Here is a 20,885-nt window from a genome sequence, read left to right as displayed (position 1 = left end):
TGCAAGGTGATACGTTATGTAAGCCCCATTTCAATCCAATCTAGTGTTTCTTAAGCGGGGCATTATTGGCATTTGGGACTGGATAATTATTCACTGTGGGAAACTTCCTATGCATTCTAAGGAGTTTAGCAACAGATATTAATACTACCCACCAAAGACTAGCATCCTTCCCCTAACTGCAGCAACCAGCAATGTCCTTAGACATTGGTGAAAGTTCCCTGTGGGGCAAGATCACCCTCAGTCGAGAATGATGAAACTTATTTCAAAAGTTTTGATAAAGGTCTATATTCATTATTTGTGCTATGTAAGTTCAGTAAGTATATGTGTATAATGTTTTAATTTACTTTTAATGTTATCATTTGTTTGTTTCCTTGGAGGTGCGGATTGGTCCCAGTGCGGACCAAGGCAAGAGCAAATGTTTCCAAGTGTGTCCAACCACATTCAGATGAATCTTTAAGAGTTATTGTTTAGATTATTCACCCTAAAATGCAGGTTCAGCTACAATCCAGTTTGAATTATTAAGTTAGATTTCAGTCAGAAATGCCTATAATGGTTGCAAAGGGCATGTCAATGAATATTGAACCGACGGGAGCTATGATGAGAGAGCACATCGAATTTAGAATAAGATTGTGGAAGCTGCAGAGAATTAAAGTAGTGTTCAAGACTGGCCATTTTTATTGAAGGGGTAGATGGACACAAAGCTATAATAGGAAAGCCTATTCTAATGAAATAATCCAAGAGCAACTGGTGTGAAACTCCAGACTGGAAATTGCAGTTTAACACAACCTCTCTGGAGAGGTAGGTTATAAATTATGTTATTTCCTGGGGGAAAAAGGGCAAAGAAAGATCAAGTATTAGCAGACATGTGGTGGTAAATGTTTAACAATGGCCTTCTTTTTTTTTTTTTTTTTTTTTTTTTGAGATGGAGTCTCACCTGTCGCTCAGGCTGGAAGGCAATGGTGCGATCTCAGCTCACTGCAACCTCCACCTCCCAGGTTCAAGCAATTCTACCTCAGCCTCCCTAGTAGCTGGGGTTACAGGCACATGTTGCCATGCCTGGCTAATTTTTGTATTTTTAGAAGACCTGACCATGTTGGCCAGGCTGGTCTCAAACTCCTGACCTCAGGTGGTCAGCCTGCCTCAGCCTCCCAAAGTGCTGGAATTACAGGCATGAGCCACCGCACCCAGCCTAACAATGGCTTTTTTAAAGGCACTTATTTGTAGCAGACATTTCCCAATTTCTATGGTGTGAATGCTCCCACTATAGCTATTTTCAGGCTACCAACATGTCATCATTGAAGGCAGAGTCAGGCATGGTTGCACACAATCAGCTCCCTTGAGTCAGCAAATGCAGTCTCCAGCACACCACTGGGTATGAGGCATAAAGATTTGAACTGGTTGAGAGCCTTGCTCTGCTTTACCTGCTCAAAAGTGATCCCTTGGAGTAAGAAACATCTAGAGGCTGAGGGTAAACTATCAAGTAAGTTTTAAAGACACTAATCCATCAGCCTCTTTGCTATTTCAAAATCTTTCCCTTTGGTATCCCTAATTCTTTATTATATAAAACAAGTCAGCCACCTTTGTCACTGGAACTCTCTGGGGATGTTATTATTTGGCCCAGACTGACTAGAGACATTGGGACTTGGGCAATGTTAGGCATGTAACATATTTGTATTTATATTTAGTTATGTTACACACCTAAAATACTAAAACTAGAAGATGCACACATAGATGGGATATTACCTGTGAATCATGATTCAAATATGCCTCTGAGTATTATATTGGTATAATAAGCCTCACAGGAAGACAAGTAATAGAGATGACCTAGAAGTTTATAGGGTTTTAGCACTGTAATTATGTGGGAACTCTAATGTCCCAAAGCTCTATGTCTATAAAATGTTCCACTCAATTCAAAAGAGCTTAAGAAAAGGTGGAGAGATGTATAGACTCTCATAGTTATAAGCATATATAAAATCACAGAAAGATCTTTCCTGAACATGTGCACAAAATCCAAAGATTTTAATATCAAGATTTAGAATGTTGTGGGGAGTGCAGGTTGTAGAATTGGAAATGAATGTAACAAATAAAAAATGAACAATGTATGAGCATATTGGCACAAGTGACTAAAAAGGCTTAGGAATCCCAAGAGCCTGTATAACCCATACACATTAGTGAAGACAATTCACAAAGAGGGAAGAAAAGTAGAGGGTGCTTACCTGAAGGAATAAGGAAAACACATAGAGCACCAGTTCATCTAGCTCATGTAGACCTCCCTTAGCAACCCCAGGTTGGCTTATGGACCACTTGCCAGGGAAAAAGAACCAGCGAGTTTCCAACCCCAATCTGAGGCCTATCAGAGCCAGCCTGTGCCCTTGAATCTGCATGAAATGCAGTAAAGTATGAAGCAAACAAGATTACCATGATAACATAGACCCTGTTCATGTAGAACCAGACCACAAGGCTGATAGGAACATTCAAGACAGAATTTTAGATTGCTCAAGCTTTGAGAGATGGGAATTCTGAGATTTCATTGTCAGTCAGTAACTCTGAGAAACATCTACTCATTCCTATTGAAGACATAGGTAAAGCTAAGTGTTAAAGTGGGCAGGTAAGCTGGGCTTGGTGGTGCACACCTATAATCCCAGCTACTCAGGAGACTGAGGCAAGAAGATTGCTTGAGCCTAGGAGTTCAGTACCAGCCTGTGCCTATCTCAAAAAACAAAAAACAAAAAACAATAACAAAAACAAAAACAAAAACAAAAGAAGGAAGGAAAAAGAATGGGCAGTTATTACGCTTAGTCCCACTGAAATTCTAATACCAATGGATTTGCCAACGTCCCAAGGTCTCTAGCCACACAATAAAATCCCTGGAGGATTCAGTGATAAACTAGGGAGAGACTGAACTCTTTTTCAGAGAAATAGTGCAACACACTGTGAGGAAGTATACACACACACACACACACACACACACATATACACACACACACACACACATACATTGTAGCAAAAATTTAACAGAATAAACTTATTTTCTGATCTATGCAGCTTCAAAGAAAAAGCAGTGACCTTACTACATTGTTTTTAGGATTTATTAGTGGATGAATACATACATTTTGAGAACTATGTTATAAAACCTCCCGTTTTTAGGTGGATTGATACTAGGGCTAAATTTTTCTACATGATAAAAAATTAAAGATAGCCAAAGACAAAGATTTTGAAAGACAAGGAGACTGGTGGATCAACACTAGAAATGGGGAAAGAAAAGCAGAAAAGCTGATAGGGTGATGTATAGCTACCAGATTAAAAGAAACTTTGAGAGGAAAAAAAGCAGAAATGATTAAAATTGATAAAGGAAATTTTACCACACTAATATAACTTTAAAGCTATCCTTCTTCTGCTCACAAAACCTTGAGTAAATTTCCATATTATTCCTTCTTGCTTTTTTGTTGTTGTTGTTGTTGTTTTTGAGACAGAGTCTCGCTCTGTCTCCCATGCTGGAGTGCAGCAGCGTGATCTTGGCTCACTGCAACCTCCACCCTCTGGGTTTGAGCTACTCTCCTGCCTCAGCCTCCTGAGTAGCTGGGATTACAGGCAAGCACCACCACACCCAGCTAATTTTTGTATTTTTAGTACATGTTGGCCAGGCTGGTCTCAAACTCCTGACCTCAAGTGATCCATTTGCCTTGGCCTCCCAAAGTGCCGGGATTACAGGCATGAGCCACCGTGCCTAGCCTCCTTCTTGCTTTGTAAATTAGATATTTGGCACCATAAAATCAATTCATTAGGCCACAATCAACAGTTTTGAAAATATAATTGGGAATAGAAAATATCAGTGTGCCTTGCATATAACATTATTTGTAAAAATTGTTTTAGTTATATATATGTATACATGTGAAAGGTTTGTATGTGTACTGCGCAACCATGTAAAATGAATGTAATGTTGAGGGTTGGAGTCCAAACAGCTTGATAGCCACTGCCCTAGAATACTGTTGAATGTATCCCAAGGAACAGCAACATAGATAGCAACATTATTTGTAACTAAAACAAAGTTGGCAACTTTGAAAATCCTTCAACAGGAAAATGGATAAGTATTTTCTTATCCCTAACTGTGGAATTGTCATATCATAGAATATTAGACTGTAATATAATTGAATACATGATAGCCATATAAAACAGCATGAATGAATCTCAAAAAACATAATGTCAAATTTAAAAACTACTCATGGAAGAGAATATACAGAATTATTACATATATATGAACTTACAAATCAATCAAAATAAAAATATATGGTTTACAGATACACATACTTGTGAACAATCTATGAAGAAAGGCAAATAAATGATAAATACATGAGGATGATGATTATATCTTTGTGGAGAAAAGCATATATCACAGTGGAGGGCACACAGAGAGTTCAAAGGAATCGTTTTAATTCCATTTCTTAAGCTGATATGAACATACATATATTTATTTTTAATTATACTTTATATGTAAAAATATGTGCAGTTTTTGCTAAGCAGGGTATACAGGCAAACCTTGGTATCTTGTGTTTCATTTTATTGTGTCGTAAATATTACACTTCTTACAAACTGTGGGTTGTGGCAACCCTGTTTGGAACAAGTCTATCAGTGCCATTTTTCCAACAGCTCACTTTGTGTCTCTGTGCCACATTTTTAGTAATTCTCACAATATCTTAAACCTTTTAATTACTATTATTTCCATTATGGTGATGTGTAATAAGTGATCTCTGATGTTACTATTGCAATTATTTTGGGGCACCGCAAACTGTGCCCATAAAAAATGTTCAGTTTAGTTAATAAATGTGTGTGTTCTGACTGCTCCACAAACTAGCCATTTCCCCATCTCCCTCCCTTTCCTTGGGACTCCCTCTTCTCTGAAACACGATATTGAAGTTAGTCCAATGAATAACCCTCATAGGACCTCTAAGTGTTCAAGTGAAAGGAGAGTCACACATGTGTCACTTTATATCAAAAGCTAAAACTGATTAAGCTTTATGAGGAAGCCATGTTGAAAGCAAGATAAGCCAAAAGCTGGAACTTTTGCTCCAAACAGTTAGTGAAGTTGTGAATGCAAAGGAAAACTTCTGGAAGAAAATTGAAAGTGCCACTTTAGTGAACACACACGATAAGAAAGCAAAACAGCCTTATTGCCACTCTAGAGAAAGTTTTAGTCTTCTGAATAGATGATTAAACGAGCCACAAATTTCCCTTAACCCAAAGCCAAATCCAGAACAAGGCCCTAACTCTCTTTCATTGTGTGAAAGCCTTTCAGCTACAGAAGAAAAGTGTGAAGTTAGCAATGGTTTATTCATGAGATTTAAAGAGAGATCAAGCTCCATAACATAAAAGTGCCAGGTGAGGTAACAAGTGCTGATCTAGAAAATTCCACAAGTTATCTTGAAGATTTAGCTAAACTAATTGATAGAGGTAGTTACACTAAATAAAACTAACTTTCAATGTAGACAAAATAGCCTTCTATTGGAAGAATATCCCATCTAGGACTTTCATAGCCGGAGAGAAGAAGTCAATGCCTGGCTTCAAATTTCAAAGAACAGGCTGACTCTCTTGTTAGGGGCAAATGCAACTGGTTACCTGAAGTTGAATCCACTGCTCATTTACCAATCCAAAAATCCTAGCGCCCTTAAGAATGATGTTAAATCTATTTTGCCTGTGTTCTATAAATGGAACAACAAAGCCTAGATGACAGCACATCTGTTTATAGTATGGTTTACTGAATATTTGAAGTGTACTTTTAAGAACTACTGCTCAGACAGAAAGATTCCTTTCAAAATATTTCTGCTCATTGACAATGCACCTGGTCAGTCAAGAGCTCTGATGGAAATGCACAAGGTGAATAATGTTGATTTCATGCCTGCTAACAAAATATCCATTCTTCAGCCTATGGATCGAGGAGTAATTTCAAATTTCAAGGCTTCTTATTCAATAAATACATTTTGTAAGGCTATAGCTGCCATAGATGGAGATTCCTCTGATGCATCTGGGCAAAGTAAATTAAATACCTTCTAGAAAGGATTCACCATTCTAGATGCCATTCAGAACATTTGCAATTCATAGGATGGCATCAAATTATTTACCTTAACAAGAGTTTGGAAAAAGTTTATTTCAACTCTCATGGATTATTTTGAAGGTTCAAGACTTCAGTGGAGGAAGGGACTGCAAAAGTGGTGGAATGATCAAGAGAACTAGAATAAGAATAAGAAGTGTAGGCTGAAGATTGACTGAATTGCTGCAATCTCATGAGAAAATTTGAACAGGTAAAGACTTGCTTCTTATGGATGAGCAAAGAAAGTGGTTTCTTGAGATGGAATCTCAATTTAATAGTTTCAAATTACTCTATAAATGCAAAAATATTTTTATTATTTTTATATCTCCTTGTCTTTATTATTTATAATCATAGGATTTATAATCATGATGTGATATTAAAAAGTAAGATAACAATGTAATAGAGAAAAGACCAAAAAGTAAATAAATTATTTCACACCAACACTGGCAATTTACCAGCACATTAGTGTGTAGTCTTTTATGAGTGATAAATTAATGAGCAGAAATAACTTTACGATTATTATTTATTTTTAAGAGTATAAGAGTAAAAGTTGAACTGTCATCTTATGAAAATTGTTAAATAGTCATTAAGTGGATTACTAATTAAAACTCTTCCACAACTTGCTATGTAAATAAATAATGAAGTGGAATTTGATTTAGTTCAATTTAGAATTTTCTTTTTATGGTTCTCCATAAATGTATGGTTTTAAAGAACAAACAATATGATCTTACTATAAATTGCATATTATTATTTTAATCATGCCAATCTGTGCATAATTGGTAACTGGTATAGACACATTATTTATAAGAAATGTCAGAAAATGACTTTTGTTTCCACTTCCTCAATATTTTTATATTGCAGAATAGAAAAAGTAGTAATAATTGGGTTTATTTTATTCATATAAATTTTAGTGAGTTGTGCAATAAGGATTACACTAAATGCTAAGCAAATGAAACTAATAATTTCATGCCCTAATGGAGGTATCATTCTAGTGGGCAAGTCAATAAATAAAGGAATCAAAATACAATGAAAATTAAACATTGTGGTAAGTGCTGTAAATGTGGTAGTGAAATAGAAAAAGTAAAGAAGGTTAATCTATTTAGAGGGTAAGAGAAGTTGTCAATGAGAAGAGGTTGTCTGAATTGAAACCTGAAGAATGAGAAGAAGCCAGACTTGATGAGAAAGATGCAAATGTCATTCAATGGAACACCACACGTAAAGACTCTGTGGTAGGAAGAGCTTAACCCAGGGTGGCTCAAGGTTTATGGCCAAGAGGTACAGTGTCATGATGAGATTGGATACATAGGAAGGGGCAGTAGATGCCAATATTTAGGTTTCCTTTAAGATACTACAGGAAGCCAGTGGAGCCCCAAGGAGGGAGTGGTATGACTAAACTTATATTTTTAATTGATTGCTCATCTGCTTTTTTGGGACTAGGTTGGAATGAAATGGGAATGAAGGAAGAGGGAGAACAGTAAAGAGGCTCTTACAGGGATCCAGGCAAGCTATGATGGTGGATTGGACTAGAATGGCAGCCATGGGAATTGAAGGTTCTGAAAAGAATTGGGTCAGAGCTTGCTAATGGAATAGACGCAGAAGTAATGAAGAAGAGGCAGAAATCAGGCAAGGCTCGTAGATTTCTGACTTGAGCAAGTAGGTAAATGATGGTGTCATTAGAAGGAAAAGGTTTTGGGAGCAGGGTCTGGAGTCAACTGATCAACCAGAGGTATGTATTTGAAGGGCTGTAAGCCAGCCAAGTGAAGATTCCATATAGGAGGCTGGATATATTAAAAAGAAAGTTTGAAATGTAGGTAACATAGCAGGATCATTTCTCATGTTTATTCTAATAATCAGCTGACATATCTGTCTTCCTTGCTACAGTGTGAACCACTGGAGGACTGATACATGTTCTTCATTGTTTCCCAAATTTCTGATACTCATATTGAGTGAAAGTATGCACGAATGAATGAATACTATTAACTTAAACCTCAGGCTTGAACATGCACATTTTAAATTGTACCATATAAGAATTAATAATCTTACAATGTTTAGACTTTTTTTTCCATGCTGCCAAACAGCTGTGTCAACTACTAAAATTGAGATTAAGATCTGGCAAGTGTTTTAAGAATCACCTAATAAAACTCCTCTTTTCACAAGTCAGAAAACTGGGACCCAAACAAAGAGTTACTGAAATGGTTGTTAGTATCAGGGTTTGGATTAGAATCTAAGTTTCTTATCCCTTTCTACTACTCAATATTCTTCTGATCAAAAGCCAGTAAAATGGTTCAATTAGTTTGCATAGCATAGATGTAACTAAAAGTTTCACAGAAGATCACAAACATTTTTTAAATTATAAACTTGCTTATGAAACATTCTCCTCAAAAATAACAAAATGTGGAATACTAACACACCACTTTTTAATTTACTCACTCAAATAACTCCATAAATTAAAGAGAAAAATCCCACATACACGCTACATGACTAAATGTTCTTTGGTTTCCAAAGAATTCTCTCACCAGGCCTTAGAGTAGAGGCATTTATGATGGAAGATGAAGTCACTTTTAGAAAGAAAACATTGGTTCTTTTGAATACAGGGAAAAGCAAATGTGTGTCAATATGCGGCTGAGTCAATCAGACCACAGTAACCATAGTAGAATACTTTCCAGTGTTCTCAGATTCCTGAATACCTATTTCTCCAAAGTAAGAATACGCCTATATGACAACAACAACAAAACTTTGTACAACATAAACTCTGCCACACTTAAAAGGAATACCATAGGTTTCTTGTTTCCAGCACAAGGTTGGTCAAACCTATGTCACAGACTACATATTCATAAAATATGTAATGCTTTAGTCTCACATTGCCATTTATAGAGAGCTTAGAAAATACTCAATTCTTCCTACAGGACTTAGAAATGACAACAAATTTGGAAGTCCATATATGCTTAGGACACAATTCATGATAGCTAAGATTTAGAATATTGCCATTGTAAGGCCGGGCGCGGTGGCTCAAGCCTGTAATCCCAGTACTTTGGGAGGCCGAGACGGGCGGATCACGAGGTCAGGAGATCGAGACCATCCTGGCTAACACAGTGAAACCCCGTCTCTACTAAAAAAAAAAAAAATACAAAAAACTAGCCGGGCGAGGTGGCGGGCGCCTGTAGTCCCAGCTACCTGGGAGGCTGAGACAGGAGAATGGCGTGAACCCGGGAGGCGGAGCTTGCAGTGAGCAGAGATCCGGCCACTGCACTCCAGCCTGGGCGACAGAGCAAGACTCCGTCTCAAAAAAAAAAAAAAAAAAAAAAGAATATTGCCATTGTATAGGATTCTTTCAATGATGCTGAACATAGATTAAGAAAACAACAAGGATCTCTGAAGCTGACCTATATTCTACCCTCACTATAAATTCAGACACATGTGATATGTCTAGAAGGTAGACTGTCTCTAGGAAGAAATGAAGAGACACTTGTGAAAGAATTAACCCAAATAGTGTAGATATACAAGTGTGGTCCTAGGAGATTGGCACCACCATAAATTCAAAACCTTCAGCCTCAATTTGAACCTGAGCCAATGACAGAAATCCTGTGTTGTTTCCCAATCCAGCATTCATTCCAATCCTACACAACATTTGCAAACTCTGCTCTCCTACAACTTTTAAATTCTTCCCCTCTCCCTTTCCCTCCACAGATGGCTTTACTTCCTATCTCAAAGACGTAATAGAAGCAATCAGACATGAAAACCCTCAACCTCCCACTACCCAAATCAGTAAACATATTAGTATCCACAGTCATCCTTTACCCCTTTACTGCTGTTTCTAGAGAAATGGCATCTTTTATCAAATTCATTTATCAATTAATTCAATAATATGTCATTGTCGAATGCATTGGATTCCATCTTCTTTGGGGAAGGTAACATTGGTTATCTTCTCTTTTTTCCATATTTCAGCCTCCCTCTACTAAATCCCTCCCAGCAGTATTTAAACATGTTCAAATTTGCCTCATATTAAAGAAACAAACATACAAAATAATAATAATTATTCCTTTCTCCCTCCTTTAGTCCCTAGTCCCCAGCTCCTGCCCATTTTTGTCCTTTCTTTCCAAACTACTCAAACGAGATAACTCAGGGCTCAGACTGAGGCCATCTCTTCTTCTCACCCTTTATACTCAATTTAATCAATCTTCTCTCTCTTACCAGTTATCTTCCAGCACATGCTAATAACTTTCAAACTTTATCTCCATTTCAGAATTCTCTGTTGACTTTCAGCCCTTTCCTGTATATCCTTGACTTCCCAGTTAGAGAAAGTTACCCAAATTAATTTTTCAAAAACTGGATTTATTACCTCCACCCATCCCCAAACCTGTCATGTCATCTTTATTCCTTAGAACAGTAAATAGAAGCACAAATGAACAAATTACTCAAGCCAGAAACTTGAAAATCACTTGACTCCTTTCCATCCCTCATGCCCTCATAGCCATAAAAATTCTAACTTTTAAATTGCTCTAGAATCTGTATACTTTTCTCTCTAATCAAATTTACAGTCATTGTTCAACTATTCTACAATAATAGCTTTCTAACCGGCTACCTTGTGAATGCATTATCAATACTGTAGCTAGATTGTGCTTTTAAAAGGCAATTTCTACTACATACTTCCTTGCTGGAAGTCTTCATTGCTTTTCTATTTTTACTACATAGATTTGCTTCCACAAACAATAGACAATGTTTTATTTATGTTTTAAAAATTTACACCCATAAAATATATACTACATATTCCTTCGGAACTGGCCTTTGTAACTAAACATCTTATTTTTTAATGCTATCCTCATTAATGCATAAGCTCCAAGGCATTTTTTTTTCAACTGATGAATAATATTCCATTGTCTGACCAAAGCAGGATTTCTTTATTCATCCCTCCACTGAGGGTTATTACATTTGTCCCACTTTTTCATTGCAGTGAACATGCTGCAATTAAGTTGCTTGAAAATGTCTCCTGTGCACATGTGTGAGAGTTTCTCTAAATTGAATACCTAGAAAACAAATTGCAAGATCATAGGGACTGAACATTTTGAGCTTCAACAGATACTGTGCCACTGCATAAGAATGATGTACTCCAACTGTAGTTACCTGGAAAGAAGAGAAGACAAGGAGGAAGAGACATATGGGTTTAAGATTTTAGCTGAAGTAAAACATTTTATTACTTCAAAACTGTTGCTTTTTCCCCAGTTTTTCACACAGCCACTTACTTATTTAATTCACTCTCATCTCTCAGATCTCAGACTACATGTTACTTCCTTAGGAATCATTTCCTCACCCTCTCAGGTCTTTCAATTTTCCTCCATTCTACCTTCTCATAGTCATCTTTACTTCCCATTTTGTAGCAACCCTTACACTCCAAATTATTTTTTAACATATATATTCAAATAATTATTTATTGATTGATTTACTTATTTGCATCTATCATGCCCATTAGACTCTGAGTCTCAGGGTAGAAACTGCATCTGTCTCATCTGAAACTCTATTCCCAGCACCCAGCACAACGCCTAGCACACAGGGGTTCGATAAATAGTCACCAGAAAATGAAAGTATCAGAGAAGTATTTGTGAGTAGTACTAGGTAGCCAGCCAAGCTCCCAGTTCCCTAAAGACCTGTGAAAATTGAGGGCAAGATTCATGAAATTGTAAAAAAATAAAACGAAAGCCATATTACCACAGATCTGTAAGACACTGAGGACATAAAGCAGCAAGGCCTTGTGGCATATATAAGTCCATGTGGCTTGGCGCTAATTCAACTTTCCACATCTGGTGTCAGAGTTGGTGCAGAATGGAATTGGGCTGGACACACAATTGTTTGAGCCACAGGCAGGATCAATAAGATCTGGAATCAAACATTGGACTTTTAAGGGGCAGGAGGCATCGCTGTGACAATCAGAGAAGAGACCAGAATGGTGGAATGTCCAGTCTCAGTTGGGAGCTCTACATTTACAAGCCCTTGTGAGAAAGTGGCAGTTTATCACAGAGTAGGTAGGGGCAGATTCACAGAAATAAAGAAGAGTAACTCTTTGTTGTTGTTGTTGTTGTTGAGATGGAGTCTCGCTCTTGTCACCCAGGCTGGAATGCAGTGGCGCGATCTGGGCTCACTGCAACCTCTGCCTCCTGGGTTCAAGCTTCTCCTGCCTCAGCCTCCAGAGTAGCTGGGACTACAGGCACCTGCCACCACGCCCAACTAATTTTTATACTTTTAGTAGAGATGTGGTTTCACCATGTTGGCCAGGCTAGTCTTGAATTCCTGACCTTAGGTGATCCGCTCTCCTCGGCCTCCCAAAGTGCTGGGATTACAGGCGTGAGCCACCATGCCTGGCCAAGAACAGTAACTCTTATTGCTGCCTTACCACGCAGACATTTGATTATTTTGTCACTGGATCACAAAGATTAGATAAATAAAATATTTTCATAATTCTGTGTGAGGTGGCAAAGCTAGAAATCAGAGGTATATACTATTAGTTTCATCTAAAATGCACAAATTTGAGGTGTATTAGATCTTCAAATAAGGGCAGATCTAGGGTAAAAAGAGATCAAGTTTTGCAAACAATCTATGGGTTTTAATAAAAGCATATATCTTCAACCTTGTCTGTACCTTAGCAGTTGCTGCAAATAATCTGCATCTTAAGGAAATACTTGTTTATGCCTGTGTATGCACAGAGCTGAATAAACACATCTAGAAATATCTCTTCCCCTAAATATCGATTGTAGTAAAATGGCTTATTTACTCTCCCAGATCCTAAATCACCGAACTGACTGGACTCCCACATTTCAGCTAGTTGTTTAGTTTTTCTGTAAACTATTTCATGGTCAGAATATCATTTTTTTATATACAGCTGGCAAAAATAATAAAAATATAAGCAATTTGAAGGGGCAGTTTTTTAAACCTATGAACTCCCTCACATCTTTTACTCTTCCTCCAGTACTGTTATAAACCATATTGCTTTGCTTGCCCTTCTCAGACATTCCTTATGGCCAATATCCTACACCCTAAAATCCACTCAAGATAATTCACTTGCTGTCAAGGCAACAGTTATATCCCCAAGAGTTTCCGTAAATAATTCATTGAATGCATTCATTTCCAGAAGATATGCTCAGCTAGAACCTGGTTCATTTTTCAAGACAGTGCAAATATGGCCTCAAAATTGAAGAGCTAATTCAGCATGGACCAACTATTTGAAAACCTGAGGCAGAAAGAAAAAGTTTCGTATGTGAACATTGAAGTAGATTGTAAATACCTGTTTACTTGCAGATTCATTGCTGTCTTCCAGAGCCACATTTGCAACCACAGGGCAGGAGAGGTAGACAGAGAATCCCCAAACCAGGGAAGGAATAAAGGCAGCTGGGCCCTACACGCAGTTCATTGCAATGTCCCCAGGAAAGACAGGCACTGCTTCTAGAGAAGTAAGGGAGGGCCAGGATCAGTATTAGACCTATTTCGTCCTCTCCAGCTGATGTGCATTCACCTTTTCTTTGTATAGCCTTACTGAAAGTGAAAGTAACAATCCCCATCACCTGTCATTCCAACAAATATAATTGCATTCACTTTAACATTCATCACATGAGGAATAGTATACGTGTCAGCAAAAATAATGACCACTTGTGTGGCTTCGGCATACTATTTTCACGACTTTCCTCTTTTTGCCACTGCTGCACCATCGTCTAAGTTCTGGTGTTCGCCCTCACAGGCTACCACAAAGATGAACATTGGACCATCCCACATGATCCCTAGGGTCTAAAGACTTCTGCTGCAAGTCCCAGCCAGAGTATGAGGACATTTAGAGAGGCTATGAAGTCCTGTGTGCAGGATACTGCATCACGAGAAGCCACACCCTAGTGAAACCTTTGCCACTTTGCTGACCTGGACATGACATTTGTCAAAAGTACCTTCTCAACCATTCTTTTCAGTATTCTGTCTGGTCTGCTTTGAATATAAACCATATGAAGAAAGAAACTATATCTTTCTTGGCCACAATGTGCCTGGAACGTGGTAGCAATTTAAGAAATATTTGTTGAAAAAATAAATGTTTAGTGGATGAATGGGTGGGTGATAGGCAAATACTTTCTCGTTGTCTTTTGGTCTACAAAGTTCAATATTATTTGAAATGAACCATCCCAATATCCCTTCAAAATGGCATAAGTATATATGCCAATACTAGGAAGAGAAAAAAAATTCTTATTAAAGCTCCACTTTGATACCACCAGGTACAGTTAGTGATATAAAAGGAAAGAATGACTTTTAGCAGATATGTATTTATTTAACTCACTAGGAGATCTCATCTGAATATTCTTTGCATTATGTAATCTTAAACATTTTAATACTGTAAATTAATGTGCAAACATATTGCTAAATTAGTAGACACTATTTGGGTTTTCAGTGGAATTTGCCCTGCCAATCACATCTCTACATACAATTACAATAATTAGGACTTTTAATAAATGTCTAGACCTCTTAGTTCTATAGAATGTAAGATGCAGTTAAGGCATTTCATGAGTGCGGCTATTATGAAGAATCCTATAAATAATTTATTTTTAATTTCTTCAACTTTTATTTTAAGTTCATGGGTACAAGTGCAGGATGTGCAGGTTTGCTACATAGGTAAATGTGTGCCATGATGGTTTGTTGCACAGATCATCCCATCACCTAGGTATTAAGCCCACCATCCATTAGCTAGTCCTCCTGGTAGCTATAGTTATAGTATTCCATGATGAATATGTACCACATTTTCTTCATCCAGTCTATCACTGATGGACTTTTAGGTTGATTCCATGTCTTTGCTATTGTGAATAGTGCTGCAATAAATATACGTATGCATGTATCTTTATAACAGAATGATTTATATTCCTTTGCGTATACACCCAATAATGGGATTGCTGGATCAAATGGTATTTCTGCCTCTAGGTCTTTGAGGAATTGCCACACTGATTTCCACAATGGCTGAACTAATTTACACTCCCACAAACAGTAGAAAAGCATTCCTTTTTCTTTGCAACCTTGCTAGCATCTGTTGTTTTTTGACTTTTTAATAATAGCCATTCTGACTGGCAGGAGATGGTATCTCATCATGGTTTTGATTTGCATTTCTCTAATGATCAGTGATATTGAGCTTTTTTTTATAAGTTTGTTGGCTGCATGTACATCTTTTTTTGAGAAGTGTCTGTTCTTGTCCTTTGCCCACTTTTTAATGGGGTTTGTTTTTTCTTGTAAATGTGTTTCCTTGTAGCTTCTGGATATTAGACCTTTGTCAGATGGACAGATTTCACAAATTTTCTCCCATTCTGTAGGTTGTCTATTCACTCTGATCATAGTTTTTCTTGCTGTGCAGAGGGTCTTTAGTTTAATTGGATCCCATTTGTCAATTTTTGCTTGTGTTGCAATTGCTTTTGGTGTTGTCATCATGAAATCTTTGCCCATGCCTCTGTCTTGAATGGTATTGCCTAGATTTTCTTCTAGAATTTTTGCATTTTGGGGTTTTATGCTTAAGTCTTTAATGCATTTTGAGTCAATTTTTGTAAATTGTGTAAGAAAGGGGTCCAGTTTCAATTTTCTGCGTACGGCTAGCCAGCTCCCCCAGCACCATTCTTTAAGTAGGGAGTCCTTTCCTCATTGCTTGTTTTCATCAGGTTTGTTGAATATCAGAGGGTTGTAGGTATGCAGTCTTCTTTCTGAGTTCTCTATTCTATTCCGTTGGTCTATATGTCTGTTCTTGCACCAGTACCATGCTGTTTTGGTTACTGCAGCCTTGTAGTACAGTTTGATGTTGGGTAGTATGATGCCTCCAGCTTTGTTCTTTTGGCTTAGGATTGTTTTGGCTATTTGGACTATCTTTTTGTTCCATATGAACAAATGAAATGAAAAAATATATACATGATTATCTCAATAGATGCAGAAAAGGCCTTCAATAAAATTCAACATCCCTTCATGTTAAAAACTCTCATAAAACTAGGTATTGAAGGAACATACTTCAAAATAATAAGAGACATATATAACAAACCCACAGCCAATATATTACTGAATGGGCAAAAGCTGGAAGCATTCCCCCTGAAAACAGGCACAAGACAAAAATGCCATCTCTCACCACTCCTATTCAACAAATGATGTCTTCTGCAGTGCCGGGCGTGTGCATAAAGAAGGACAGGGAGGTCACCCTGCTAATCAGGCTTTCATATTCTCTCAGTAGGGCAGCAATGTAATTAGAACAATGTCTTTGAAAATCTAAAACATAAATTAGTTATCTCTCAGATGCCTTAGTGACACTAGCATATTAGCCTTGTTGGTATTTGGAGGGAAAAGAAACTTCGAAGGCATTTTATATTCTGTGAATTTGAGGCTACACATAAGCACAAATTTCTTTCCTTTTTTGATGATGAGTCTCTGCTAGTATTTAATAATATAACGTTATGCATTGAAAATACGTTTCCTGGTTGAAGAATGGACAGAGACAACATTCTGGGACCTCTAAGGCCAAACACTTTGTTATTATTATTATTGATATCATTCTACCTCCCATCTGGGGAAAAAGTATGTGGACCTGTGCACATATATAAACACTCTAAGAAAACTGTGGAAATACGGAACACTTTTTCAAGACCAAAGAAGAAAACCACTAGACTAATAATTATCTCTCAAGGTTACTGGTGCTTAGGAGATTAGCTATTGTAATTTGTTGGGTCTTGTTCTATCTGTCAGAGGTTCTGCTGAGGATTCTTTCACCTGTACAGAGAGGAGGAAAATAAAGAAATCAGAAACAAAATTTACATTATTACCAGAAAAAAAAGAAAAGATAAAGACAACTAGAGGTCTGGTGAGACATGTAAAAGAAAGAATCTGGACAACTATCAGTTTGATCATATTTGGTGGTTGTTTTCCTAAAATAAATAAATACATAATTTAAAGAAATGTGCTATTACACTTTGACCTTCACTATCCTTATAGTTTGAGTTCACTAAAAAATCTGTTCTCCTAAGTTTGAGCTTCAGCTTGGAGTTTGCAACAGCCTCCTAGGACTTTGTTTTATGCATAAAGTTATTATCCCCTTTTGTATCAGGTCTGTTGTAAATGTTCATTATAATCACTGCTGCTTAATTTAGCAGATGGTTGGAACTGTACAATTCTTCTCAGAGGAATTAAATACGGTTATGTCATTTCCCAAGTTGACTTAAAAGAAGTAATTTGAGATCAAGTAATGTTTCAGTTTCAGTATTAGTTCAGAATCATTGCCATAAATGTTTTCTTTACTTCTATAATTTTGAATATCTGTGATGAACTGGGTTGGTCTTCCATTTTCTTAGCTCTTGATGTCCTTCAATAAAGAAATAAAGATGAATAAATCATTGTACCCAAATCCCATGTTTTGCGACATAATTCTTCAGGAGTCCCCAAAGAGGTTTTCCTATTATATTTGCACAGCAATGTTTCTCATCTGTTGTCAGTAAATACAATAGAAATTATTTCTTACACCAAACTGCTGGTACATATTAATTCCACCTGCAATGACAACCTCGCACTAATCTCAAGGTATCAGTGATCAAATGTAATTAACAAGAAACGAGAAGTTGCATCTAAAAAAATTCTCAGAATCTCCTACCTACTCAGAATACCCTCTATGTCTTTTGTTCAATGGATTATTCAATTGGCTAAGAATAGTTTTAGTAGGATGATGCATTTTGAAAGACAAGAAACTAAAAAGAGATTGTTCATAGTTCCAGATTTGTCTCTAAGTAACAGGGTCACTTCTCTTCACCCTGGGGGCTCCTCCAAAAAGGTTGTTTTTCTAAACCAAGATTTCACTGTTCATAAGGGCTCATTCTTATATGTTATTCAACCTCTTTCAACTTCCAATTTCTATGCCCTGCAACCTCCTACTGTTTGGGTTGAACTTACTTTGGACACTGCAGGAAGCAAAGGGAGGGTAATATTTGAGGGTATGAGAGATGGTTGATTTAGTCAGGAAAGCTCATTATTATGCCTTTTTTTTTTTTGTATTTAGAAGCTTTCTTCTGAGGGGGTAAAGGATCTTAATTTCAAATAGGAAGTAAGCTTTGCAATTCCCCTGTGAAACTGGAAAGTTATATGAAAACCGACAGACATCTTTTAGAGGATGTTGGGATTATAATGCAAAGTAGTTAGGAAATCTGGGTTTGTGTATGTGTCTGCCACTGGCTAGTACTTTAGGTCCCTGTATTTTAGTATCCTCTTCAAAACCACAAATTATGGCCATGAAGATGAATAGAATAATATGTTTATATATATAATATAATATACCTGGAGGTTCTCTATAAATTATAAAAATAGTGTTCATGTACAGGGTTTGTTTTTTTGGTTTGTTTGTTTGTTTTTTGTTTTTTTAGTCAGCTATTTAATTAGGTTCTTAAGACATTTAGAACACCAATTTGTGAGGATAAATTTCATTCATCAGGGAAAGCACAGATCGCAGGTAGCCCTGGAGCTGAGGAATGGCTTTGATTTTTGATAAAATTTGTGAGTCTACAGCTTTCTGATCAATCTTGTGATGCTCTGTAATCTCATATGTCTCTTTTTCTGTGTCAAAGATTTCAACTTCCTGGTGTCTGGGCTTCTGCAGCTTCTTCTTCTTGAAGTAAGCATCAATAAGATGTTTTGGGATTTTGACATTGCTGATATCAATTTTGCTTGAGGTGGCAATGACAAATTTCTGGTGTGTTTTTCGTAGAGGAACTCAATTGTGGACCAGAGGTCCAGTCACAAGTAATAAGCCACTAACCAGTTGCTTCAGGAAAACCACTCTCCTGTCCCTGTGGTGTCCAGTGAGGATGATCAGAATGGTCCCTGGGGTGATGCTGGCTTGCAGTTTTCTCACGTGCTGACAGAAGGGTCTTTTTTTTTTTTTTTTGCCATGGCTTAACAGCTTTTGAGGTACATCTTCAGTAAGATAATATCTAGGCATTTTGTGAAGTTAAACCACCCAGGTACTGCCATTCTTGTCACCACCAGCTGGTTTGTAACAGTTGCAAGAACCTTCTCCTTTTTCTTTGTAACCTTGGATTTGTGGCTGAGTACTTCCTCTTTCCATGGCCTTTCTGGAATACATCGCAGATCGGGAATACCTGCCAATTCCTCTGACAAGGACAGGATTGCGGTTGCAATGGAGCTTTCCTTCTTGGGTTTTTTTAGCCTCGAGGTTACCCTTTTTCACCTTGCCACCAGCATCAGCCTTCTTGGCTTCGAGTTTCTTGTCTTTAGTATCCGGCTTCTTAACTTCTTCACCCGCCCTCTTGCAAGATGGGAAAAAGAGCTGTGTACAAGGCATTTTTACATTGTTATTGTCAGTAACCTCTCCCTTCTCTTCAGGAAAGTTGAGAAAGGAGTGACAAGATGCCATCTGCAGGGATTCTTCTGCCCTGCCTCAGGCTATTTTCACCACATCGTTTCCCACCTTGGCACTCCCTCCCCCAAAGCCCCTGCAAAGAGATAAAAGAATAGATGTACCCTCCTCCCTCTGCAAGGTCAGCTAAAAGCCTTGTATCCCAATCATCGTGATGGCAGCTACCATGATTGTGATACGTGTCAGCGAAGCCTGACTGAAGTAGGTATGCAACTGGCTACACAAGGCAAAAGTTCTCTGAGCCTGGCAGGAAGCATAAGTGTGAGTCAGATAAACTCATTTTCTAATCACCATATATCTGCTTCTCTATAAATAGTTGAATCCTGGGCAGTTACTTAATTCTTGCAATTCTTGTAATCTTGGTTTTCATCTGCTAAATTTGAAAGAATGGAACTACCTTTCAGGATATTAAGGATTAAGTGAGAAAACATAGTGAAGTTTCTGCCATAGTTTTGATTGCTTACTTGGTCATCAGTAAAAGGTGATTCCTGCCTCTATCCCATCCCCAATTCTTCTTCTACCCTTTGGCAGCAGTCAAGAAGCTATCAGGATCATCCATGACAGACTCCACCCACACAGAAACAGCACTCCCCTACCACCCCGACAAAAACACCACTTCCCCTAGAAAAAGCTTTCTGCTTTTCTTCCTATAAACTTCAAAGAGACTAATTTGAAAAGTCATCTTTTTTCATACTCTCTTGTAAGTATTCTCTTGTGATCCAATGTAACTTCCAATTCATTTCTTATTAGAATTATTATTGTGTTTTGCAAAACAGAATGAGCGGGGAGAGAGAGTTTATGTACTTTTCCTTTACACTGTAGTATTTTGGTTTAAGTGTTTGTCTTAATCTAAGTTTCATATGAAACCAAGGCAAAGCTTTTCATCTGTAATTCATTCTTTTAAAAGGATTTACAAACTTTTACAGTTAGTTTTGCTGTCGATTTGCATTTCTTTTACTTGGATTCCCTAGTGGTTTTGCCAAATATATAGTCAGTTACGTGATTCAGAGATATATTCTTCTAGCAAACTCTGATAAAAGAGTAACGCTTATTGAAACTTCACATGAAAAATGAGTCACTTCAAAGAATAAGAATTTTTGGACTACATGAGACTTTAAAGATCACTTACCTCAACACTTTATTTTTAAACAACTACCATTATAGAATATTTTCAAATGTCATGGAGTTCTGCTAAGTGCACCAGATACATTATATGTTTAATTTCCACATTATCTACATTTAACAGCGGAAAAAAATGAAGAACTGTTTTCCGAGGTCAAGGGTTGGAGGAGGACCTAGAGATTGCTGATACTTAGCTTTGGCTCTTAGCACTAAGTAATGATGTGTTGTTTTATGTAAGAGGAAGCTGAGAAGAAGGACTCCTAATTGGTTTGAAAAGAA

The 20,885-nt window shown here is 37.3% G+C and overlaps 1 pseudogene; it reads right to left on the bottom strand.

Moving 5' to 3' along the window:
* Positions 1-18,500: 18,500 nt before the first annotated feature.
* Positions 18,501-20,216, bottom strand: LOC135966107 (large ribosomal subunit protein eL6 pseudogene; annotated as a pseudogene).
* Positions 20,217-20,885: the final 669 nt, after the last annotated feature.

Source organism: Macaca fascicularis, chromosome 11, assembly GCF_037993035.2.
Source record: "Macaca fascicularis isolate 582-1 chromosome 11, T2T-MFA8v1.1".
Lineage (NCBI taxonomy): Eukaryota > Metazoa > Chordata > Mammalia > Primates > Cercopithecidae > Macaca > Macaca fascicularis.
Note: the sequence above shows the minus strand (reverse complement) of the source record. Positions and strands in the feature narration are given on the sequence as shown.